We start from the raw sequence: 27798 nt of genomic DNA, 5'->3' as shown, positions 1-27798 counted from the left end.
GTTAAAGGAGAAAGTTTAATTTTTTTTTTAAAACTATACCAGTGAAATTGAAATGGTTGTGGTACCAATTTCACAAATACACATGAACACCCCTAGTTAAGAGTTAGCTATGATGTTTCTATTTTTACAGACTTAAAAAGTTGGATTACTGTGTTTCAGGAAGAGTAGAGTGGGTTATAATCACTAATATAATACTAACACGGAATAGAAGCAAGTCCAAGCCTGTAGGATAAAGCTAACCAATTTCAAGAAAACTAAACTGTTTCACTTTGAAGTGCAACTAGAGCTTTCACTTTTTTTTTCCCTTTTTTTTTTTTTTTTTTAAATGTAGTAACCATTCATTGATTTTTCGTTTAGATCAATTTTACCCCATGAACCATCCCTGGCAGAGGTTTCTTTCCTGTCACTATTAGTGGGACTAACTGGCATGACATGCTACTGCCAACAGAAGGTTCTGCTTGAAATAACCTAGAAAAACCTAAAGATGAGGAAAGATGAGTAGGTGGGGAAATAAGAAGAAATCTGGCTGTCACGGCAACAGAGCAAACTGAAGGAAGTAAGGAGAGAAAGGTGGACACAGACCTTCCTATGTATGTAGTGTCTCACTGGGATTTTTTTCTGAAGGCTAGGGCAGGGAATATAGGTTGTGTCCTTTTCCTGTATTTTCTAAGTCCCAGGTTACACTAGGAAAGGCTTCTAGTATAGTTATACTTGCAAAACCTTTTCCTAGGGTAGGCACAGCTTATACCAGCCAAAACAGTTTCGTTATTATACTAGTTTGCTGAGTGAAATAAGCTATATTGGCAAAAGCACTTTTTTGCTGATATAACTGCATCCATATTAGGACTTGTGCTAATATAGAAATGTCATTAGAAATCACATTCCTAACCAACCTTACTATACTGGCAAAAGATGTAAGTGTAGACTGGCCTAAACACATCTAAACAGGTGTTGAGACTGAGCCCAAGAGAAGAAATTGCAGCTGTCATGGATAGATACCCTTCTGGGAGACAGAAGGTATAACAGTCAAAGATAATGACTGCATGTACCATCAAGGCACACCCATCTCTTCAGACACCACACCTCATCTCCCAAAAGACATTAAAGTGCAGTCTAGTAGTTATGCTTGTGCTGTCAAGGTAATAATGACTATTTATCATTTAGTCCTATTTAGTTGCTTTTTGCAAATGTAAAGTATTCATTTCCAACCCCAATGGTTCAAAAAGATCAGACCTTAAAACAATCACTTCTACCTCTATCCAGCAGAACTTTTTTTTGGCACTGGTGCAGAATTTATTGACTCCAGACCTCAGAAGAATGTAGTTTTCTGTACTATCCATATGAAAGACACACCTGGCCTTTCTAATTCTTGCTTCATTTAACAAAACAGTGATCTGTTCCTTTTAAATGAATCAACAATGGGGCTTTTTATCCAAACTGTTTCCAAATCAAGATTTGAAAGGCTGAAGCAGGTACTATAGCATTACAAGAAAACAGAAAATTATTCAGATCTGAGACTAAAAATATTAACGACACTCTAGTGCTTAAAATAGATACGAAAATTATATTTGTAATTAACTTTTTTTAAGCTAAACACACCAAGTTGTTCCTTAGACAGTTTACCTTTTGAATCTTATTCACTGCTGATTAAGACAAAGAAAAGACAGAGCTTGAAACGAGACTGTTGAGCTTTGGATCACGTTTGAACTCTGTTTAAATGTTCTTCCAACTTAAACCATGGTTCAGATAGGCTCTTTCATTCACTTTTAATTCTAGCCCAGCAGTTCTCAAAACTGAGTCACAACTATTTTAATGGGGTTGCCAGGGCCAGCATTAGACTTGTTGGGGCCAGATGGGCTGAAGTCAAAGCCCACGGGCTTCAGCCTGGAGTGGCAGGGTTTGGGCTCCACCCCACCCTGTGTCATGTAGTAATTTTTGTTGTCAGAAGGGGGACACGGTGCAAGGAAGTTTGAGAACCACTGTTCTAGCCAATTTCACTTTCAGATTCTCATACATCACCATACTACTGCAACATGAGGTTGCCAACACTGTAAGGGGATATTGATTGCTACATGAATTTACAGGGAATTAAGCATTAATATTTGTGCTGATTTAAACTGAAGACTTCACTGACATTTTTAATTTTTCATATAGTTAGGTCTTTTTAAATAAAAAAAATTACTGCATACTAAATCGTAGGTCTAAAGTACCTGAAAATATTCCTTTAAATACTAATGTCATTAACAAATTCAAAATCTTACAAGTAGTTTAGCTAGCAAGTTGAAAGTTTGTTCACACTTTCTTAAGCCAGTCGCCTAAGAGCTAAAATAGTAAACTAAAATTTCCACCGTGTACAAAAAGGTGTTGCCTTTAGAAAACAGAGTGAGCGGTGGACGGGGCCTCAGAGAAGGGCTGGGGTAGGGGTGTTTGGTTTTGTGTGATTAGAAAGTTGGCAACCCTATCTACAGCTTTAATTAAATTAATGTACTAATATGCATTGTTGTAATCTCTACAGTCACCCACCTTTAGAGGAAAAAGTTAAATTTACAATTTGAGAAGAAATCAGATGCAGAATTACCAATCCAAGATACAGTGATATATTTTTTGAGAGTTCACTTTATTTTGTCACAAGCCTCTTGTTCTTTTTTGCTTTATTGACTCTGTCAAGCAGCAACAAGCTGTGCACTATTAACATCAATAATTTGTGTTCCGATGCAACAGGCAACCCAAAGCGGCAGTTACAGATTACATTGAATTTCAAAGAGTATAATTAGTGAACCACTGGGGGAAAAAAAGTAAAGTAAAAATTGGAAGGATTTCTGCACCTTCAGGAACAATGCCATTTTAGAATTAAAAATATCAAACTCGAACCTCAAAAGATGCAATTCAAATCCAACTTCTAGAACTAAATAACTAAACCAGATCTACACATTGTTTCCTTCAGCCTTTAACAGAGCAAAGAGAAGAAAAACAATTCTCCTTGAGACTACAGGTTTATATTATACAGTTAGTCCAATAATATAATAGGAATTGTCAGGCAACCTTAACAGGCAGTGCTACCAGCCCCTCCCTCAATTACTCAGGTTTTTCTCCTATATTTGTAAATAATGTTTTGTTAAATTTGAGCTAACATATATATTTAACTACATTACACACTATGCTCTGATGGTGAAGCACTCAAGCCTTAAGTCTACAACACTTCCTTGCCCTCATTTTTACATGCATGATCCTCAATTCCTAAGGTCGGAGAGGGAAAAGGCCTTGAAGCTATCCAAGGAAATCAACTTACAATATGAAACTACTGAGGAAAAGCTCTATGTAGCACAGAAGAGTGAATAGCTTGGCATCTTGGTTACAATACTTGACTTATGGTTATGGTATTCTGTGGTTACTGGAGTGGGTCACCTGACTGGGCACAGAGGGGGCTAGCATTGCAAAACCATAGTTATACCACTACCGTATGCTGCAGTGCACCAGTCAAGCAATTGTTCTCTACTTTCTGTGGGATACAAAAAAAAAAAATCTGCTTTTTAAAAAAAAGAGTGAAGGGCAAAGCATCTGAGAGTTTAAAGCTGCAATTTTTGCAGGAACAATGCATTTGAGTGTCACCAAGACTAATGTTTCTATTTGCCCAAGTAAAGAACCTTTGGGGAAAAAAGTCATATTAAAGCATGCAGGAAACTGTTAATCAAGTTACTAAAGTGCACAGCTAATGAAGAATTGAATGGACTTATGGTTAATATAGCTATGTGGTTTTAGACTTTGCCCACCCCTCCACCAAGCAGACGATGTGGCTCCAGTGGCAGCTCCTCAGGCAGCAGCAGGTGCTTCAATGGTGGCGGAGGAAGCAAGATGAGGACAAGGAAGAAGAGGACACCTAGCAACAGCTACTACAGAAGCAGTTTCTGGACTCAGGAAACCAGTATGGATTGATAGAAAAGAATAGTTCTGCAGACCTGGGATGACCAGCAGAGACAAGAATTACAAGATGGCAAAGAAAACCATTTTGGAGATACATGCTGAACTAAAGCCAGAGCTACAATGACAACTTAGCAAAATGCAGTGCTCCATACTCATGGAGAAGCTGGCTGTAACTGCAATCAGGAACTTTTACCAGTTCTTTAGCCAACCAAGTCACAATGGGTAGACTGACTGACTGTTGGGGCCACTGTCAAGCATGTGTGTAATGCCACGGATAAGGTACTGTTGCTCTGGGTTATAAAGTTTGGTAACGCTCAGGAGACTGATGGCTTTGCACATATGGAATTCCCAAACTGTACTGGGACAACTGAGGTGACCGATGTGCCTACTATTTGTCCCGCCACCCTCGTATCAGGGCTCAGAACTCATGAACAAAAATTTCTTCATGGTGCTCCATGGATTTGTCAACCGCCACTGGAGGCTTACAAACAAAGGCTGGGTGGTCTGGAAGGGCCCACGATGCTAGGATCTTTCGGAACTCAGCTCTATTTAAATTAGTGGGGAAAGAACCATTTGCCCATGTGAACATTGCTCTGGTTAACCTTGGAGGATCCAGGATTATCCTTTGCTTCCCTAGTTAATAAAAACATTCACAGGCCACTTGATTAGAAGGAAGAAACTATTTAACTACCGCCTCAGTAGCTGTAAAATGACAATGGAGGGTGCATCTGTATGTTTGAAAGGGAGATAGTGCTTGATGTGCAATAGGTTGGAACCAGCATAAAACCCCCCAAGATCATAGCAGTATGTTGTATTGTTCACAGTATTTGCAAGAGTAAGGAGAAAGCCTTAGCGATAGGTGGAGGCTGAAGCAGGGGCAGCTCTAGGTATTTTGCTGCCCCAAGCACAGCAGGCAGGCTGCCTTCGGTGGCACGCCTGCGGGAGGTCCCCAGTCCCGTGGATTCGGCAGCGTGCCTGCAGGAGGTCCGCCGAAGCCGTGGGACCAGTGGACCCTCCATAGGCATGCCGCCGAAGGCAACGTGCCTGCCGCCCTCGCGGCGACTGGCAGAGCGGCCCCCGCAGCTTGCAGCCCCAAACATGTGCTTGGTGTGTTGGTGCCTGGAGCCGCTCCTAGGTGAGGTGAAGAGATTTGCTCAGAGGTTTGAGTGGCAGCCAGCATGATGTCCAATACAAAACGCAAACAGCCAGGGGAATATTAACTAGGATACCTGTTACTCTTATTTTTAGTCTCAGGACTAACATTGTGCAGCTGTACACCCAGCTTTTAACCCATGGAGGGGTAGCAGTTTTTTTTTCCTTCAGTGTTATGGGGAGTGGCAGTACAACACTGTGGCACTCGCTATGTACCTCGTGTCTTTGCCTATGTTTGTAAAATCTTGTGAATTAGCACAAACCTCTCTGTGATATGAACTGTGGACTCCATATGAATAAAGTGCTAAAGTCTTTTATGAGTAAACAATCTATCATGCAACAAACAAATGAACCTTCAACTGTCATTTTCCAGTTTTGTTTCAATTATTAAACATATTAAAAACAATTATCTAATTACAAAGAACCTTTTCATTAAACCAGTCATGAAACAAAAACAGCAAAGTGCAACAGAACAGTGCAGGCCACAACTCAAGGGATGGGTGCGGGCAGAGAGACCTTGAAGTCAGAGGTAAGTACAGCAACTCCTCCCTTAACATCATCCCGGTTAATGTTATTTTGTTATGTCATGTCACTGTTCTATTAGAGAACATGTTCATTTAAAGTTGCATAATGTTTGGTTATAATGCCTCCAACCCTCACCCCCAGTGCCTCCTGCCTGCCAGCGGGCCTCGCAGATCAGCACCTCCCCCTCCATGCCTCCCAACCACCACACTCAGCCATTTCACGGCATTCAGGAGGCTAGGGGTGAGGGGGACAGAGACGACGTGGCACACTTGGGGGAGGGGATGGAACAGGGGCAGGAAGATGCAGGGTAGGGCCTTGGGAGAAGAAGTGGAGTGGAGGCAGGCCTGGGGCTGAGCATCCCCTAGCACTTTGGAAAGTCAGCACCTGTGCATGGGCCATCCAGAGGATGGAGTGGTGCGCTCTAGTGGGATAGCGTGGGTTCATCATCACGTTCATTTTCCACAGGGAAGTGTTTGCAGCTGCTGCCATACCTCTGTTGTGTCTCCTCTCTCCATCGGTACTACCCTGTAGAGTGTGAGGCTACATTAACAACGTGTTAACCCTTGAGGGCTCAGCTAAGTGCTAGTTCATCATTTAGCAGCAAGGCAATCCCTGGGAAATATCCCACCAGATATCAACATGGTTGCTTTAGGAGAAGCTCAGGTTGCTCATGAGCAGGTCCCCAGACAATCCTCTGATTAGTGACTGCAGGGAGATTTGGGGAAAGGGGAGCTGCTGTAACGTGTGAGACCAAGAAACAAAAGGGGCTCACATAGGACATTGTTCCAGTGGCCCTATGCACGTCTGTTTTAAATGTAATAGTGGAGGGCTATGTATCGCTCTTCATGCAGATTGGGGCGGAAACTACTATAGCAACATTATAGTAGACTATATAAACAGCCATTGTTGTTTACGTTGTGTCCGTACAAGTACAGTATTCCCTGAACATTTCTAGTGCGTTGTAATTGTACAGTATCACCTAGCATTGAGTCAAAAATGCCCAGCAAGTGATAGTGGAGTGCCTAGCAATAGCAGTACTACTAGTAGTAAGAAAATTAGGAAAACCACAAGTTTGAATACTAAATTATATGTTTTAGTGCGTTTTGATGCAGGGGAGCATACGGTTGACATTGGCGTCACTCTAGGTCTTACTATGACCACTGTGAGAACAAATCGGTGTAATCCAACAAGATCAGGGCTAATGCTCAGTGTGTAACACTGCTTAATGCTACTAAAATAACTCTATCAAGAAGTAGTTTGATGGAAAAACGTCTTCTCTCAGCGTGGATAGAGGACCAAAACCAGCGGAACATACCTCTAAGTTTGGTAGTGATACAAGCTAAGAAAAAAAAGTTTGTATGACAATTTGAAGAGAGACCAAGGTGAAGGATCACAGATAACGATGTTCATGGCAAGTCATGGATGGTTTGATCAGTTCAAGAGACGGTTCCACCTGCATTACACCAAAGATGTCCGGTCAGACAGCTAGTGTCAATACTGGAGCTAAAAAATTCCCCAACTATCTCAAGAAAATAATTGAGGAAGGTGGCTATTCACCTAAGCAAGTCTTCAATGTCGATGAAATGGGCCTCTACTGGAAGAGGATGCCTGAATGGACTTACATTCCCCAAGAGGAGAAGACAGCACCCAGTTAAAAGCAGCTAAAGACCACCTAACCTTGCTTCTAGGTGGTAATGCTGTCGGAGACAAGAAGATGAAACTGCTGACAGTGCACTAATCTGAACCACCAGGAGATCAAGGGATTTTCAAAGAAACACCTTTCGGTCATTTGGATATCCAATAAGAAGGCATGGATAACTGCAGTTTTTTTTTCCAGAATGGCTGACTCTATGCCATCCCTGCATAGAAGGAATACTGCGCCAAGGAAAATCTTGATTTCAAGATTTTATTACTTATTGATAATGCACCAGCTCATCCAGTCAACCTGGACAACCTGTGTGAAAATGTCAAAGTTATCTTTCTGCCAGTTCACACACAAATTCACCCAACCCAGAGAACAAGGAGCCATCACGGCATTTAAGACATATTTCTTATGCTGTACTTTTGCAGCTCATCAGAGGCACTGACCGGGAAAGCAAACCTACGATTTGGCAATTTTGGCATGACAACATCCTCAAGTGCATTGATAACATAGGTGAGTCCTGGGCTGAAGTTACTCAGGCGTGCATGAATGGTGTGTTGGGGAAGTTGTGGCCTGAATGTGTCAATGACTTAAAAGGATTTAAAGATGTTGTCCCCACTATAAAGAAAGATATCATTGGCTTGGCCAAGAAAGTGAGTTTTGATGAGGTGGAAGAAGCTGACATTACACAACTTCTGCAATCACACAGAAAACGTGCAATCACTAGCCAACGAAGATCTGATGAAACTAGAGGTGATGAGAGCAACAGAAGAAGAGTGCCAAGAAGTAAAAGAAGAGCTAACCCATTGAAATTTGACTGCCAAATGCCTTTCTGAAGCTTTCCAAATGATTGAAGCTGGCTTGCAAATCCTTCGTAATGACGATCCTAACAGGGAACGCAGCTCCAATGTGATTACAGGACTTGGTTATGTAATGATTTGCTATAAAGAAGTTTACCAAGAGGAGGGGGAAAAAAAAAGAGAGAGAGAGAAAGCAAAACAATCTCTAGATGTGTTTTTCCAAGTTGGTAAAGTTCAGTAAGAACAGCAAGAGGAGCAGCCAGATGATCCACACTCTTCTACCCTCTGACTCCACTACCTCAACAAAGCTTCACAATCATCATTGCTGAGTACAGTATTAAATTGTTTGTTTTAAATTGTTCAAAACTTACTGTATATGTATATGATGGTTTTTTGCCAGACAAAAGACATTTCCCTGAAGCCTAAACCCCCCTATTTACATTAATTCTTATGGTGAAATTGGATTCACTGAACACCGTTTCGCTTAGTCACTTTTTTCCAAGAACATAACTATAACATTAAGCGAGGAGTTACTGTACATGTCTTGGCTCTGCCTCTTCTGGTTCGTGGGACTTCTGGCATGGAATGCTGAAGCCCAAAGTTACATGGGCAATAAGGCGGCTCAAAAGAGTTGGGTCCCAGGTACTACTGTTCCCTGAACTGAGGTCTGGGAGGGGAATGGCCTCCGGGAGCAGTGCTACAGTAGGAAGGAGTTACTGTTGTTCCCAGCAGCTTGTATTGTTCCAGGGGCTGCATAACATGGCTGGGGGCTGATGTGCAATGCTACATTGCCTACTACCTTAACAGTGCACTGCAACAGGGCATACTGGTTTTGTATGGTCTCCAGGAGTTCTCTCTGAATCTCGTTTTCCATACTATCTTTGGCCATAGCAATGCCCTTTCTTAACTACCATGTCCTTCACCACAGCAACGATCTCCCTGGAAAGCTCCTTACTCCATTCCCCTCGATCCTCAGATACTACCTCCACCTCTACACATTTTGGGGGGGTTTTTTTAGGGCTATGTTATCATGTCCATGAACATTTCATTGCAAATTTTCTATTTTCTCCCCCTCAGGTTTCACAACTGCTCAGCCATTAATAAGGGTGTGTACTTGCAGGTTTGGCCAGTGCAGGCGCAGAGGTATTAAAAAAATGACAACTTAATTGTTCATATTCTAGGGAGAGTATAATAGTATTTTTTTATATGCATTTCTGGCTATACCTCACTGAGATTCTTCCCAGTCTTGGGGGAACCTTGAAGATGTTAAATGATACATGCACAGGGATTTTTTTCTGTGCAGTATCGGTTGCATAGCTTTGCCATTGTGTCTTGGAGGCTGGCTGGGATTGGGAATTATGTTTCCAGCCCGGGGACAGGGTTGGGAATTATGTTCCCAGTCTGGCTTTGTAGCTTTGCCCCTTATATATAGTTATATGGTGTCAGAGGGTTTAGGGGCACTAGTCTAGGGTTGAGCTAGATAGTAATCCTCTCTACATCCCCTTTAGGATGACATTACAATGAAAAGGTGAGTGGGAGGCAGAGAATGGGCTTCTACAAAAAGGCAAAGGGCAGACCAGCGAGATACACTGAAGTTATTCACCGAGATGTTCGCCCCACTCCAGAAGTGCTGCAGGAGTGAAGGGGAGTCACAAGGTACACTGGTGGGGATGGCCATGCAGCTATTCCTCAATCTCCAATAAAAATTGAGCACATTCTCTGCCTCAGATTTTTATTTCTTCTGCAGACATGTTGAAAGTGCAGAGGAAAAATATACAGGGCTCTGCAATGATAGCCTGAAGCATTCACTGTTACCAATCTGTAAATGTATGCTACAGGGCCATATTCTGATAAATAAAATCTGTCACTTTTGGCAGCACTTCAGTGTATTCCCCCTCCCCCCACATGCTGCTCAAATTTGGCACAGCTGCTCCATCATAACAGAGGATTAACTGGGCCAAATCTGAGTGAGTGGCATTGCAACCTGATGCACAAATGTCACTCAAATATGGCATGCCCACCCAAGACAACTGCTCAGAAATCTGCCACCCTGGACAGCTTCTTAGCTTGTCTACATCTAGAGCAGCCTCTGCACAGGGCATTTACAGAGGAGATACTCTGCAGTTTTACAGGCCCGCAACACTGATTTCTACGTAACGTAAAGTGAGAACACTAACCAATTTTTTTTCCTGTAACCACATCTCAATAATTTTTTACATTTCACTCAAAAGAATGTTTTCCTTATTCAAATATGACGTGGGAGAGGGTTGAGCAGAGGCTACGGTTGTCCACCATTGTGAGATGGCTAACAGCAGTGGGAAGGGGAAAGAAAAATAGTACATGGGTATGCGGTTTCCACAGTGTGGTCCTGAAAATGGTACCTATTAGTAGCTTTAGCAAAAGATGGGGGCAGATAGCCCAATCGGATTAGCCACCATTTTGAAAGGTTAATGAGAGAGTGAATGGACAGCATGGGCTGATGAAGACTTCTAGCTCACATATGCCTACAATGGCTGCGGCCTTGGTGCTTCCAGAACAGAAGCTAGCATGGCTGTATAGCATAATAAATTAAAACCTAAGAAGTAACTTGAAAAATATTAAACTTATATGCTATGGTCCCCTCTGTAGGAGTCTCCTCAGTGCCGGTCTGGGTTGCTGCCTGGGACTCAGGGTTGGTTGCTGCAGGGCAAAACTGGGCCATGTACCTGTCTGGCATCAGGATCCTGAGTCCTAGACAGATCCCTGCTTTCCAGGGAGATCTCTTTGCTGGCCTCGTGATCATCCCCCACATGACACTTGCTGGTCATCCTGGGAGGGGGTGGGTGCAAAGAGTAGAAAGGAGGGGGTGGAGCAGTAGCCAGCAGGCTGTACAAGCTACCTAGGTTGGGTGGTTGTGCAGTTATATAAAATCCTCAGACTCACAGACTCACATCCTGTCCAGTGCCTCAAAAAATAGACAGGTTACAAATCTCTGGCCAGATTTTTTCTTGTGTTTCTTTATAACGTAGATGCTCCTGAGCTATTTGGTCTCTATCTGGCACTGTTCGGCGCCTGGATCATGGCCCCTCAAAGACATCTACCTAGGACTATCCACAAGAAGGTCTTTATTCCAGTAGCTGGCCACAAGAGCTTCCAGCACTGATGCTTTTCCCCAGATGGGAATTAGATCCAGGATCTTGGCATGGCTCCAAGCATCTGCTCAGGGCATGTTGTAGGGCATCTGGAGTTTATCACCGCTATTGTGACAAAACGGAATCCAGGAGCAAATGGACAAAATATGGCTGTGTGCCAGCTTATATACAAGAGGGGGGCATCCAATCAACTTGACCCCAGAACCAGGCTGAACGCAAAGGTAAACAGACACATCAGTGATGGCTGACAGTAAAGTAGTATGGGATAGGCATTGGCAGATTGCCAGAGTTGTTGGCAGCAGCATTGTACGCACGTGTACAAACCAGACTACGTTGCTTCACAGCAAAGTCAGTTCACTTTAAAAGAGGACTCCAGAGTTCACAATAAATGCAGAGTTAGTGTACTATAATGAACTACTTCATGTGTATGCAAGTGTTCTCAAACCAAATTAACTCAATTCAATTCCATGTAGACAAGCCATAAAACTAATTAACGTTTAGGACTTAACTTGAGCCTAGACTTATACCTAAAATACCCGTATAATTGTCCACCAAATGTGAAACAAGCTCCCACCACCTATTTTACAAGAGGTCATGTACTGTTTCAATAACACCATAAAAAGTACTACATTTAACATTTAAGTGCACAGAAAATTTGCGCCTTGGGATATTTGTTTCAAAAGTAAATTTTTGATTTTGAAAGAACAGAGGACCTGTCACTAATGCAGAGTAACTGAATAAGATGCGATAGCCATAAAAGTGTACTATACTGCTTAAAAAATTAAACTGAGTTCGTTTTAACTTTTAGCGTAGTAACTCAGTTCTCTCTCACTAAAACCCAAATATTTAGAAACTGAAGTTAATGAAAAGAACTTGTCAAGCTAACAGCATTCAGATTTTAAGACAATAGTTTAATGTTCGTGCCTTGGGATATTTATATTTCATCGTACCTGGTGGTTTTCTTGTTTTTTTTATGAAAGGGAAAATAGCTGCCCTTCCTTTCCCAATCACTGCCACAGGGGATTGGAACATACAGTATGCTATATAGAAGTAAATCAAAAATTTACTTTTTCGTAACCTGCCCCTGCCACAGAACAGCAACAATGCACTACAGTTTCAAAGAACTGGAGTTGAACTGCATTCCATGATTCATGGACCAGTAAGATTTGGGAAAAGAGGAAATGCTGTGCTTCTTTAATAGTAATTACTCCACCAGATCAAGGAACAGAAGTGATGGGCTCTGAAAGCCATAAGAATAATGGCTGTGAATCAGGACATTCAAAATGAAGAAACTCTTCCAAACTTCAAAGGAAAACTCTTCCCCCTCATTACCAGAAAATAAAGTTTATGGCATATTCAATTTTTCATTTTATATTAAATGAAATCAGTTTAACATCTGCTAACACTGGCAAAAGAGGGGTTGTTGTCAGGGTGGAAAGCCTTCATTTAAACCATCAGTTCTAATCAACTTTTCCATTTGTACTTCAGTTATTTTATATACAGAAAGATGCACTCTCATTAGTTGATATAACCATTAAATGATTAAAACATGCTGATTTACAACTCAATAGAGCCTTCACTTTAGTCTTGATACATCTTTTCGCTACCTAGGAGAGTACTCTATAACTACACATATTTAATTATATAGCTTAATATTTTCAGATTCTTATTAATTGTACTTTTTAGTACATTAGAAAATGGTGAATGATATATTGCTTACTTAACTAGATAATTAACGGTTTGCTCATGATTTATGTCAAGCTGCATTAGTATGGTAACTGCAATTTAAAACACACAAAACAAATTTTATAGGCTTTTGTTTTTTAAATAAAAACAACCTTAAATGTTTTGGATACAAACTTCAGATATTCTTCCATGAGTTGGAGGATAAGGACAAGTCTACACTTAAAATGCTGCATCAGCACAGCTTCACTGATGCAGCTGTGCTGCGACAGCACTTTAATGAAGATGCTCTAAGCCGACAGGAGAGAGCTCTCCCATTAGCATAGTTAATATTTATGAAAAGATGGTAGCTATGTCAGTGGGAGAAGCTCTGCCACTGACATAGTGCCATCTACCCAGTGGGGTTGTGGATTTTTCACACCCCTGAACAACTTAATTATACCAATATAGGTCTGTAGTACAGACCAGACCTAAGTTTTCGCAGTTGGAGGAGTCATAAATGTTCATACTTTGAGAAGTGAGCCAATCAGAGCTCAGGTAGGGAGACTATAAAATAGTAGTAAGACTACCCAGGTGGGCTCAGTGGATGGTCCTGATGAGATACGTGATAGTGCTTCTTGAAGTCAGAGTCTGGGTCCCTGTGACTGTGATGACTTTACTAGTCCCTTGCACCCAGTAGCACAGCCCCTGGGTTCCTCACAGAATCAAGTCCTTAATACAATACATGACCTATTGTGCTATTATTTATAAAAGGTTGACTTAAAAAGTTAAAATCAGGGGAAAACTTCTCTCTTTATATAGAAAAGTAGCCCTTAACTCAACGTTTTGGACAGAGGCTCATGGATTCAGCATATTTGTTTTTTATTTAAAAAGTTTTTGTAATAAATTTAAGCCTTAATGTATTTTATACAGAGCTGTTGAGCAATTAAAAAAATAACTGATTAATCGCACTGTTAAACAATAGAATACTATTTAAATATTTTTGGATGTTTTCTACATTTTCAAATATATTGATTTCAGTTACAACACAGAATACAAAGTGTACAGTGCTCACTTTATATTTATTTATTACAAGTATTTGCACTGTAAAAAAACTAGTATTTTTCAATTCACCATACCAGTATTGTACCATACTGCAATCTCTTTATCATGAAAGTTGAACTTACAAATATAGAATTATGTAAAAAAACTGCATTCAAAAATAAAATAATGTAAAATTTTAGAGAGTCTACAAGTCCACTCAGTCCTGCTTCTCGTTCAGCCAATCACGTTTGTTTACATTTGCAGAAGATAATGCTGCCCACTTGTTTACAGTGACACCTAGAAGTGAGAATTCTGTTATAGCCAGCATTTCAAGGTATTTACATGCCACATATGCTAAACATTCGTATGTCTCTTCATGCTTTGGCCAGTAATCCAAACACAGAAAAATGTACAGGCACTTTTTCTGCTAAGATTATTGGGGAAAAGATGGTGGTTGGTGAATATTTTTCAGGCTGAGACTCTGAACAGAAAAACTCAGCAGTGATATTTGATTTATAATTGCAACACAGGAAGTATTGACATGATATTAGAATATGCACCCTCAGAATGTGAAAAATCACCCTTCTCTTTCTTATCCCTAGTGAGTGAAAAGGCTTAAATTGCCAATTTCAGCAGCATTTAAGATTTCATTTAAAATATTAGGTTTCTAGCCTTCAAAAATACCTTTTGAACGTAAACTGATGAAGAGCCATATGTCTACAGCAGGGCTGTAGTTTGCTCACCCCATGGGCAAATCCGGCCCGCGAGCCCTTTTAAGCTGACTCACAATCTCCAGCTGGGGCACCAGGTCAGGGGCTGCACCACGTGGCTCCTGAAAGCCACGGCATGGCCCCACTCTGAGGGTTGCAGGTCGCTCCATGCCTAGGAGCCAGAGAAGGGACATTCCACTGCTTCCAGGAGCCACATAGAGCCCACACCCCGAGCCTCTCCCCATGCCCCAACCCCCTGCCCCAGCCCTGATCCCCCTCCCGGTCTCCAAACCCCTTGATCCCAGCACAGAGCACCCTCTTGCACCCCAAACCTCTCATTCCCAGCCCCACCCCAGAGCCTGCATCCCCAGCCGGAACCTGCACCCCTTCTCACACCCCAACCTTTAAACCCCTCAGTCCCAGCCCAGAGCACCCTCCTACACCCCAAACTCCTCATCCACAGTCCCACCTCTGAGTCTGCAACCCCAACCAGAGCCTGCAAACCCTCTGACACCCCAACCCCAATTTTGTGAGCATTCATGGCCCGTCATACAATTTTTAGTCCCCAATGTGGCCCTCAGGCCAAAAAGTTTGCCCACCCCTTGTCTACAGGCTAAGGATGGTCACTTTAGTGCCTCTGCTGCTGCTCACAGCTTTCTCAAGCCCTACCAGAAAGAAAGTACTAAGAATGTCAGTTTCACAGATCCACACAGGGTTCTGAATACCAGTTGTAAACCAAAGCATGTCCCAATCACTGTGCTATATATAGCACCGACACGGGTCCCATGAATAAGCTGCGTCACTCTACCACCCACCACAAATAGCCAGGAGACTAAGGTAGGAAGAGAAAGCTCTGAGAGCAGATAGGAAAGAATAGGTGCATCAGACACTCATTTGCCAGAGCAGAGTCCAAGGACAGCAAAATTCTAACACCTCTTTCCCACCCAGCACAATCGTGCAGGATGGGCTAACTCACCAAGGTACTGATCCTGTATTTAACTACTGAACCCTGCAAAGTCATTTTTCATATAGGCTGCTGGATAATAGATTTTGATATTGGACAATATTCAGAGAAGTGCAGCAATCCCAAGAAACCCTGTAGATCCAGAAAGCTCAAATTTTTATCCTGCATTCAGTGAAGGAACTACATATATCCAAAAATTCTACCATAAATGTTGGACCCTGTGTAAGATTAAGAGATTCCACAAAAAAAATTAGGGCTTAATACCCATTTTCAAAAAAAGAGATAGACTTCTAAGTCACTTAGAGACTTTTGAAAATTTTACCCTTATTCAAATTCCCACTTCTACAGTTGTTATAAGTAACATCCAAGATTACTGTAACAGACAGAGGAAAAATATATTTCTGTGTTTTTCTACTGTCAGTTCCCTATTTGTGCAAATATATTTTACAAAAACAGGGAACAGAAACCTTTTTGAACAGGAAAATGAACGTAAAGAAAATAAATCAGATGGGGTAATTGTAGGACTTGAAACAGTTTAATTTTTTTCAACTGACATGACTTTACATTTTTTGTCCCTTTTCGGTATTTCACACCTTCTTTAAGTACAACACTGATCTGTAAAATCCTTTCTATTGAGTGACATATAGAATATACGCCTTGCATTCTTTCCTCCTCTAGTACAGATATGATAGCCTGACAGACTTTAAGAAAAACTCAAATCTGAACATGTGAACTGAAGAAATTCTTAAAATATTATGTAAATTCTATAGAACAACCTATGTTTGCAGAATCCAACGATCCCAGTTCTGTTAGACAATTGCTCCGAATTTAGTTCTTTCTAGAATACAGGTGCGTATGTTAGAAGATATTGGGGAATGGGACAAAGCAAGTTACACACTATGCTCTCTGAAAGACAACTTTTTCTTTATTTAATCTAAAGGTAATTAGACGGACTTACACATTTTCCCATTTTGTATACGAAAACTCTGGAGCAGAGGATATTAAGCAATCAGCTTTTGGCTACAAAAGAGGCCTACATTTGGTTAAGCGGAGCTGGTAGAGGCTGCCAATGTTGAATCAACTGGTAATCCAAGGGGAAGTGGTGACTTTTAAAAGGAGATGGAAGGATAGACAAAGGTTTCTAACCATTAGAGGAGTGAAATTCTGGAACAGCCTTCCAAGGAGAGTAGTGGGTGCAAAAGACATATCTGGCTTTAAGACTAAGCTTGATAAGTTTATGGAGGGGATGGTATGATGGGATAGCCTAATTTTGGCAATTAATTTGGCAACTGATCTTTGATTATCAGTAGGTAAGTATGCCCAGTGGTCTGTGATGGGATGTTAGATGGGGTGGGATCTGAGTTACTACAGAGAATTCTTTCCTGAGTGCTGGCTGGTGAGTCTTGCCCACATGCTCAGGGTTTAACTGATCGCCATGTTTGGGGTCGGGAAGGAATTTTCCTCCAGGGCAGTTTGGCAGAGGCCCTGGAGGTTTTTCGCCTTCCTCTGCAGCATGGGGAGGTCACTTGCTGGAGGATTCTCTGCACCTTGAGGTCTTCAAATCACAATTTGAGGACTTCAATAACTCAGACATAGGTTAGGGAGTTGTTACAAGAGTGGGTGAGTGAGATTCTGTGGCCTGCATTGTGCAGGAGGTCAGACTAGATGATCATAATGGTCCCTTCTGACCTTAAAGTCTATGAGTATGATAGGCTTCTTTGCTCTCCTGGACACCACCTGCCTCAGCAGATTTCCCCCTTGCAATTTCAGAACCAAACCACCACTCATAGTTGAGAGAGAGTCTGGAGTACAGAGGATCTCAACAATACCTTCTCTTTAAATCAAAAACCTCCTCCTGGTCTTCTACTCCCTCCAAAACTCTGCAGGCAGTGTGGGCTATGATCTGTGTGTAATAAAAGCCAAATATTGTGGATGCTTCCTGGCCTTAGAGTTCTTGAAAGAATTAGCTGTGTTGTATAGCTGGGAGGGCAGGACTTCTACTCATGGGACTGAGAACCTATAGAATGTCAATGCCTTGAGGTGCTGCAGTCACTGATATGCAGCTGCTTCTTCATAGAAATCTTCATAGGTCTATGAGGCCTGCTGGATTTGGTTTACCCCTTTCTCCTCCTCTGACAATGGTAATTATACTCCATCTGCTGCCTACACGTAGCTGAAGTCTGGTAACCAGTAAGCACCCCAAATGCAAAGCATGATCATCAAAGAGTCCCAATATACTGTATCTGCTGGCAAGGAAGAGCAATATGGACTGACAGAAGATGGATAAAAATTAAGAATTCTAAATCAGCAAGCTGTTAAATACTGAAGGTTGTCAATTCAGAAGTGTTCAGTCTTCATATGATGGCAGGAAGGAGCAAAAATTAAGATGGTATAGAAAGGAATTATTAGGAGGATGCAACTTCATGCCAATTAATCTTATATTCAAGATAAAGAAATATTAAATTCACATTGAAACAACTTCACAATTTTTGGAAATGTAAGAGTGGTGAAATAAACCTGCATAGTAAGATGGAGAATTCAAAAATTAGCAGTATTTTAATGACTGGTGCTCTCCCCTCCCATTAAGCTGACAAACAGCAGCTGCCAGCCAAACCCTAACTTGAGTCATTTCCCACAGCACGGTAGTATGAAGTTGAGACTATATGTACCTTGGACATTAGAAAAACTTTGATGGCAAGGGCATACAAACAGTTTCTTTATTGAGCTAGCTATTACAGTTCTTAAAAGAAAAACTAAAAGCACTTGGAGAAAACTACGAGGAGTCCCTGCCAGACAGATTGGTCCTATCCAACCTTACTCCTGACCCTACCCCATGATTTTCACTGAAGCATGGCAATCTTACAGACCATTGCTGACACAGTGAGATGTGCTCTTGGTCAGTGCTCTACAGCTAGGTAAAGCTGTTTAAAAAAAAACAAAAAACAGGAAAATTTGGTGAAATATTAGGTTTCATGCTCTTTTAAACCTCCTGAAGCTGCTGGGAATAGGGTAGGGAAAGAGGGGCTAAAATTTGCACTGAAGCAAGTGAAACCCATGTGCTTTACACTGCAGCATTTAACCTTGTTTGGACCAAAGAATGGGACAGAAGCAGTTGGAAACAGTATTGATTTTAATTAAAGTACCGTCTGCAGAGTACACACCAGGGCAACTCACCTAGAAGGGCCCAGATATATCAAGAAATAGGGCGTGGCAGTTACTAATCATGCTCACGAACTGTTTCTGAAGCTATATAGGAAAATTTTGGTGTGGGAAATCCACTTGACAGGTCAAACACTCAGTCAATCTCCAAGAGTTGAGCCAGAGTGCAAGGGGTGGGATATTATAAATATAGGAGTAAAAGACAGCCCTGTGGACTCAATGGCTGATCCACAAAAGACCAAGAGATTTAACTGCTGAGAGGGCTTGATCACAATCCCTGTACCAGTTTGGATACAGGCGAGTGTGTTAGTCCATATTTACTTAGTAGGGAAGGTTCCCTATAAGATAAATATTTGGTCCATCAGTGTGGTTTATGGACCAGGAGTGAGAGCTGAGAGAGGTGCATGTGTTTTCCCTAAAGACTACAGAGTCTATGGAACTTACATTTAGCTATCAGCTAACTGCTTCAAACTGGGATTCTGTGTTAGGCCATGTCTACATCTAAAATTTTGCAGCGCTGGTAGTTACAGCTGTATTAGTACAGCTGTATAGGGCCAGCGCTGCAGAGTGGCCACACTTACAGTAACCAGCGCTGCAAGTGGTGTTAGATGTGGCCACACTGCAGCGCTGTTGGGCGGCTTCAAGGGGGGGTTCGGGGAACGGGAGAGCAAACCGGGAAAGGAGACCAGCTTCGCCGCGGTTTGCTCTCGCGTCCCCCGAACCCCCCTGCAAACCGCAGGGAAGGAGACCAGCTTGCTCGGGGTTCGGGGAACGAGAGAGCAAACCGGGAAAGGAGACCCGCTTCGCCGCGGTTTGCTCTCGCGTTCCCGAACCCCCTGCAAACCGCAGGGAAGGAGACCTGCTTGCTCGGGGAACGGGAGAGCAAACCGCGGCAAAGCTGGTCTCCTTTCCCGGTTTGCTCTCGCATTCCCGGAGCCACCCAGCAAACCGCAGGGAAGGAGACCTGCTTGCTCGGGGTTCCGGAACGAGAGAGCAAACCGGGAAAGGAGACCAGCTTCGCCGCGGTTTGCTCTCGCGTTCCCCGAGCCACCCAGCAAACCACAGGGAAGGAGACCTGCTTGCTCGGGGTTCCGTGAACGAGAGAGCAAACCGGGAAAGGAGACCCGCTTCGCCGCGGTTTGCTCTCGTGTTCCCGAACCCCCTGCAAACCGCAGGGAAGGAGACCTGCTTGCTCGGGGAACGGGAGAGCAAACCGCGGCGAAGCTGGTCTCCTTTCCCGGTTTGCTCTCGCGTTCCCGGAGCCACCCAGCAAACCGCAGGGAAGGAGACCTGCTTGCTCGGGGAACGGGAGAGCAAACCGCGGCGAAGCTGGTCTCCTTTCCCGGTTTGCTCTCGCGTTCCCGGAGCCACCCAGCAAACCGCAGGGAAGGAGACCTGCTTGCTCGGGGCTCCGGGAAGTAGAGAGCAAACCGGGAAAGGAGACCCGCTTCGCCGCGGTTTGCTCTCTCGTTCCCGGAACCCCGAGCAAGCAGGTCTCCTTCCCAGCGGTTTGCAGGGTGGCTCCGGGAACGCGAGAGCAAACCGCGGCAAAGCTGGTCTCCTTTCCCGGTTTGCTCTCTCGTTCCCCGAACCGCCGAGCAAGCGGTTCTCCTTACCTGCTTGCTCGGGGTTCCGGGAACGAGAGAGCAAACCGGGAAAGGAGATCAGCTTGATTACCAGAGGCTTCCTCCTTCCACGGAGGTCAAGAAAAGCGCTGGTAAGTGTTTACATTGGATTACCAGCGCTGGATCACCAGCGCTGGATCCTCTACACCCGAGACAAAACGGGAGTACGGCCAGCGCTGCAAACAGGGAGTTGCAGCGCTGGTGATGCCCTGCAGATGTGTACACCTTCAAAGTTGCAGCGCTGTAACTCCCTCACCAGCGCTGCAACTTTCTGATGTAGACAAGCCCTCAGTTAAAGAGAGAGAATGAAGCAGCATTTAATGAGACAACAGTCTGGTAACTTCTTGCTGACTTAGCTAGGCCTATGGGGAGAAAACAGTGCCCTGTAGAGTGAAGAGCCTTAGAGAGAGCCAGAAAATGGGTAGTTTATATGATGATCCCAATACCTATACCACTTTGGATAGATGTTCCAGATATCTGTTTCCTCAGCAATTGAGGACCCAGTCAGCTATTAACCCAAGGGCTATAATGCTGTTATCTATGGAGATCCCCAGATTGCTTGTTGATAGGTTTCTGAAGAGTTTGAAAGGACTGAGATCCTCTCATTCTTCTTACGCTCTAAAGAGTCCAGATGAAATACATTACACATTATGGTCACCAGAAAAAGATGAGAAGTCATCCAAGAGAAGATCAGAAGAGAAGATGTTAAACTATAGAAATGTGTGCTAAACTATAGGAAATGCTATGTTGCAATCTTTTATTTGAATATATATATATTTACTAATAGTTTTTATTTAAATATTATTCATAGTGTTCCAAAGTACTATTTACAATGCTTTATGTCTACACTACCACTTACGGTATAACTTATATTGCGCAGGTGTTTGGATAAGCCCCCTCAGTGACAGAAGCTACACCAACCTAAGCACCAGTGTGGACAGAGCTATGTCAGCAGGAGAGCCTTTCCTGCCAACACAGCTGCTGCCGCTCATTGGGGATGGATTAATTAAGTTGATGGAAAAGCTCCCTCATCGGTTTAGAGCAGCTACACTAGAGATCTTACACTGGCGTAGCTGCATCAGTGCAGGAAGAAGAGGACAGTAACAGTTCTACATAATATTGCCTTGGCATCCCCCATCCTATTTCAAATTCATAAACTCATAGGTAAGTTTTAAATAAGCAGGTGGGAGAGAGCAGCGGTGCTTCACAATCTAGTGGATTAAACCCAGGACCAGGAGCTAGATTATTATTCTCTGGCACTCACAAATAGTAAAATGTTGTGTAATAGCTGACTTTAGATAAGCTTCACAACATCCGTGAGATTAAAAAAAAACCAAAAAAAAAAAACCACACACTCCTATTTTCACAGCCAGTAAAACAGAATCAGAGAAGTTACACATCAGCAAGGACACAGCAAATTAATATCAGAAATAGGGACTATAACTCCATTCTAATTCCCAATCCATGCTTAATCCTGCAATTCAGCAACTAAAGCTATTTATACCATATCTAAATTTAATTTTGTTTGAAGATGGAGAAGCACTAGCCTATAAAATTGCAATCACCTTGAGAGGCCCCTTTTAACTTAAAAAAAAGGGGGGGGGGGGCAAAAAGATCAGAAATAAACAAATGATTTTTCTCAGAAAGCCTAGACTGATAGCAAAGGCTATCAGCAGAGCAGTGGTTCCCAAACTTTAATAGCCTGTGAACCGCTTTCACTAACACATCAAGTCTCATGAACCCCAGGGATTTTCTCTTTTACCTGAGTACAAACTATAAAAGCAGTGATCTTGGAAAGATAAAATTTCTTTTTATGACATGCTTATTACATACTATTTATCAATATTATTTATATGTTCATATTACATTATGAAAACGGCAACACTCTTCCAAGATCTCACTTGGAAGCTTTATCACTTTGAGTAAGCCTGTTATAAGACAAGGCTAATGTGTTTCATCAAGGAGTATCAGATGTGAAACAGCATGAAGGTATTTAAGAAGCCAACTCAGAGTTCCTCCTACACAAGCATTCAGGTCTTAAGCAGTCCAGACAAACAGTGCATGTTACAACAAAGCTTAAACTTGTTCTTCATAATCATTTTAAAAAAATACTAGCTGCCTATTTAATTTTAAAAAACAGCAAAAAATATTCACCTTCCTTTCCATTTCTTATAAGGAGTCTTGAAGTTTAAATCTCCTCAGTGTGATAGATATGCTTGCTTTGATCTGCTTAGCTCTTGAAAGTCCAGGGGCTCCGGGTTGCTGGCCCCATGCTCTCCCGGGGTCCCTAGGGACAGCTCTATTCACCATTAGGGAATTTTTTCCCCATAAACTCCCTGTAACATTTCATGAACCCCAGTTTGGGAACCACTGCAGTAGAGGAATGAGACAGTAGAAGAAGGATACTGTTTATATCTGACCCTGGACCCACCAACCATTCATTTTTTTTAAAGAAAGGCCCTAAGGAGCACCACTACCGCAAATGTCCCCCACTAAAAGAAGAACACAAACCTGGGAAGGACATCACAGCTGCCAGGAAAGGAACCCAAGAATGGTCCCAAAGTTTTGGATTGACTTACTGCTTGTCAGTTACAAAAGCAGAGACCACCCAAATCAACAAGTAGTGTACTGAGAGTATAAAGAGATATGCATATGTTCAGGAACTCTAAGTCATTTTTAATCAATGAGATTGAACTTTGATTGCACATGCTCGTTTTCCCAAATCTCTTTTTGCTACAGTAAAGAGAGTGATTTGTGGTCTTACAATTTCAAAAATGCTTTATTGCAAGAGTTTCTGCTACAACTAGCATGACAAATGCTCCATAAATTGATTATCTTTTCTACCTTATAAAAAGCACTCTTCTAAAACGTAGCCTATCAAAACAAGACATTTAAAAAACATCTTGGAAAAAATTTATTCATCCCTTGCAGAAATTCAGTTAACAGCTACATTATGCAAATGAACTGAAAATACAGTTAAACGGTTCAAGACCTTTGGTGAAATCCAAGTCCTTCAAGACTAATAAACCAAGAAACTTTATCTCATCCATTATATATTAAGAAATGTGAAACGAATGTTGTGCATCCATAGTCACTCATCCACAGTAAGAATAACTTTAAATATATGACAAGCATCAAGAGCTTCTTAAGGGTTTCAGTGCTACCCCAAGACACAGTGAAAGCTTTCATTTTTTCTTCTGGAAAAGACACATGGAATCCAGTAAGATCAGCACTGTAGTACTAGTAAACTCCCATCCTCTCCTCAGTGAAGTATATAAGAGGCATATTAAGTTTAGTGTAATCTTCCTTATATAATGAATGGTATGGTATTGCTAGCAACACTTCATGTTGCAAACAAGGATGCAGAAACTACAGTCTCTGAAAAAGGTGTTTTCAGACACTAACAGTCTCCAGTTTCTCTATATAGCATTTTTACTTTTTTTCCTAGTATAGGTGAAAGAACAACTACACCTCTACCCTGATATAACGCAGTCCGCAGGAGACAAAAAAAGTCTCACCGCGTTATAGGTGAAACCACGTTATATCAAACTTGCTTTGCCCCCCCAACCCTGACCACCCCCAGGATCCCACCCCCTACCCAACCCGCCTGTCCCGACTCCTCCAAACCCTATCCACCCCTTCCTGCCCCCTGACAGACACTCACCAGCAGCAGCAGGAAGCAGCGCAGCCCGGCCCCGGTCCACTCCATTCTGCCAGCTCCCAGCCGCAGTGCTCCACTTTCCGCCGTCAGTGAGTGTGGGGAGGTTGAGGAAAGGATGCCCCCCCGCACTCACCTGCAGCGGGAAGCGGAGCGACGCAGCCCAGGCCCCAGCCATGTCGCTGGGGAGCTGCTGGGGAAAGGTCCGGCACTCACCTGCAGCGGGAAGTGGAGCACCACAGCTGGGAGCTGGCTGGGGCTAGGCTGCTCCGCTTCCCACCACTGCTGAGTGTGGGGAGGTTGGGGAAAGGATGGCCTCCGCACTTACCAGCGGCGGGAAGCAGAGTGACACAGCCCCAGCCAACTCCACTTGTCACTTCCCAGCCACGGCACTCTGCTTCCCACCACAGGTGAATGCAGGGAGGTTGGAGAAAGGACGCCCCCCGGTACCCACCTGTGGCAGGAAGCGGAGCGCTATGGCTGGGAGCTGGCAGAGTGGAGCAGGCTGGGACCAGGCTACTCTGCTTCCACCACTGCTGGTGAGTGCGGGGAAGATCTCTTCCCTCAAGCCCCCTTCCCTGAGCGACACAGCTGGGGCTGGGGTGAGAAAAGCAGAGCGGGCTGCTCCTGGCCCCCTGCTAATCCCCTAGGCCACTCTAAGACTGCGGGGCCCCCAAAAGTGCCCTCCCACAGCTCCTGCCCCCCAAACCCTGGGGGGGAGCCCCTGACCAACCTTGAGACCCTCTGCCCCTTATCAAACCCCTCAGCCCCAGCCTGGCCAGACACTCAACACACTGCTCAGAGCAGCGTGTCAGAGCTTTACCGTGTTGTATGCGAACCCGGGTTCTATCAGGTCACATTATATCAGGGTGGAGCTGTATATGATTCCTCATAAAGCATACCTACTTTATCTTTTCTTTACTTTATGCAACCCATACTGATTTCCTTTACCATTAAGAATCCCATCAGAATACGTCTCTGACTAGCAGGGATGGAGGGCAGGTTATGGAATCTATGTGGACAAAACAGCTAAAAGAACCACAGTTACTATAGAGCCAGTAACTGTTCTGTCTTTGACTGTCCACACAGATTCCACTCTTGTTGAGTAATAAGAATTGCCCAGGCACCTGGAGGCAGGCAAGAGAAGTCCTACTTAAAGATTGCAGGACCATCCAGCTTCTGATCTGGACACTCGAACCAGGGAACACCGAGATCGGTGTGGCTGCCCTAGATCTCTCTGTTATGGATATACCTGGATGCAGCCCTGTCCATGGCTTGGCCTCTGCGAGGCAGGAGCAGCTCCCTAGTGAAATGAGCCTGAATTTGTCCAGGGGCAAGTCTTAATACAGTCCGAGACCCACTTGGGCAGCAAGAGAATATGGGAGTGTAGGCATGCCCCTGAATGGCTTGGTCCTTTCTAAACAAAAAGGCATCTCTCTCAATATCTAGCATGTGGGGTTTGCATTTTTATCTGGGTGAAAAGAATTTAGAGAAGAAAACCAGGGTATGAATAGATACTGACTGATATTAAAGTGACTATCTTGGATAGAAAGTGTGGGTGAGGTCTAAAGGATGACTGTCCTTATGAACAAACACGCAAGGGTGCCTTGTTACAAGGGTCTGGATCACCCCCTCTTCTCTAGCTGATGTGATGTCTATTTGAAAAGCTGTTTTCATGAAGATAATAAAGAACCAGGTAGTAACTACAGGCTTGCATAGAGAAATCCATCAGTCCACTCAAAACCAGGTTAAATCCCACTAACATAAGTTTTTCCACTGGTCAGGGAACAGAACAGCTTCTCTCTCCATCTGTCATCCATCCAGGATTCAGGCAGCCCAATGCAAAGATGTCAGGTCTGGGTGAAGGAACTAGCTGCCATTATGATCGTCTGGTACATACCAGGGTGACCATGATAATGTAGCCGTCATCTTTCATCAGCTTCCTCAGTCCCCCAGGTATTGTAAAGACAACATACATCAGACCAGGAGCCTACAAAATGGCATAGTGGCGAGGACTTGGCTCCCCTTTGCCTGTTGAAATAATGAATCTCTGTGGTGCTGTCCATAAACACTTATATTGTCAAACCCTGCACACCAGCAAAATTGCTTTGAATTCCAATATATTTACATGTAGTGAGGTCTCTTGAGTGGGCCAGTTCCCTTGAATTCAGAAGCGATTGAGATGCACTCTGACAGATATGGCAATTTTTATGTAATATCCTGGACAACTCTTATTGAATTAAGTTTAAGTACCTTAGGAGTTCATTATATTAAAAATGTAAATGTGTATATATTATTATGGGATTGTACATAATAGCTCTAGAGCAGAGACATAACTAAGGTAAACCCTAAGAAGATTATGAACTTCAAAGGACTAGTAGAAACAATGTGCCGGACAAGAATGAACTTTTAAAGTAAATTGGGTTTTCCAGGAAATCACTGGAGGGAGGTATACTCAAACATATCCCCTCAGTTATGCAAAACTCAGCCTTTGGAAGGTTCACCTTGAGAAATGTACCTATGTCTAGCTGGCAGATCTGCAAAGACCATAAGCAGGTAAAGACCCAGGCTGTATAAAAGGAGAAGCTAAGCCATGCATAGAGGTTCTGTTTCTGAGCAGAACGAGTTATGAACTTGTAACCACAGAACTCCTGTGTAGGGTTTGAAGGAGTACTCCCACCAGAGCTGGGATGATCTCTGATAAGCTTATTAGCATGTGCATAGGATCTCTCATTATTGTAATATGTTTTTTCTGTAATGCTTTCACTTTAAGAATGCATGTGCTTGCTTAGGAAAAAGCTGTGTCAGAGTTTATAACTGGGCAATTACGCTGTTTATAGCCTCTGAGGAGACAGTAAAGCATGCCTGCTTGGGCAGTCTGACTTGCTGGGAAATTTACAGTGTAGGCAGGAGAGAGATGCAAGTCTCTGTCCAAGAAAGGTGACAGCTGAGGAGCTAGGAACCTAGAGGGGCGTGTCTTGCTGGACCAAAGAGGGGGAATACAGCTGTAGTTACCCTAAACTGTGACAATCCAAAGCCTTCAGTGGAGGCATCTGTAACTAGAATGTTTACTGGTAGCAGTACTGGAAAAGACATTCCACTGCACATCTGTCTTGAATTCATCCTCAATTTGATGAGGACACTGACACTTTCCAGGGGTACCCACGGTTGTTAGGCACCTCCCTACCATCTGCCCTTCACATGAGGAAGCCTTGTCTGTGCCTGCCATGGATCAATTTCCCTACACCACCAACCTCCAGCAACACAAACACCAACATCCATGCCTCTTCTGGCCCTGATCTCTCTTTACAAGTTAACAATAGGCATGCTCCACTGAGCCCTTCAAGCATCCCCTGGAGTGCCCATCCCCAATGCACTGGACACTCAGAATCCCCAGATCTTCTACTCTGAAAGGAATAGTACGCACCAGTTTACCAGTTACACTTCAGGATCACCACTCTGCTCAACACAGAGCACTTAGATATATTTATAGTAAAGAGTAGAAGTTTAACAAAGAACAGATTTGAGAAGTAGAATAGAAACAAATGGTTACATAAAAAAGCAACAACATTTTTCTAGAGCCTAAATTTAAAGGAATTTCCATCTCATAAAAGATTAGCTCCCTCAAAGTTTCTCTCTCAGCATCAAAGAGCCAAACTGGCTGTGACCCTTCATCCATAAGACAAGCCAACTGGCAGCATGTGCCCTTAGTGAAGGATAACAGGGTGTACTACTTCACCCCAATGATCTACTGTCTTCACTTTTAAACACGGTAACCCTCCGCTACTTGTTTCTTCCTGTCTAG

The 27798-nt window shown here is 43.1% G+C and overlaps 1 protein-coding gene across 5 annotated transcripts in view; it reads right to left on the bottom strand.

Moving 5' to 3' along the window:
* PACSIN2 (protein kinase C and casein kinase substrate in neurons 2) overlaps positions 1-27798 on the bottom strand; it is a 145122-nt gene that overhangs the window by 102898 nt on the left and 14426 nt on the right. The window lies entirely within an intron of this gene.

Source organism: Gopherus evgoodei, chromosome 1 (assembly GCF_007399415.2).
Source record: "Gopherus evgoodei ecotype Sinaloan lineage chromosome 1, rGopEvg1_v1.p, whole genome shotgun sequence".
In the NCBI taxonomy this organism is placed as follows: domain Eukaryota; kingdom Metazoa; phylum Chordata; order Testudines; family Testudinidae; genus Gopherus; species Gopherus evgoodei.
This window is presented reverse-complemented; position numbering and strand designations above follow the sequence as displayed.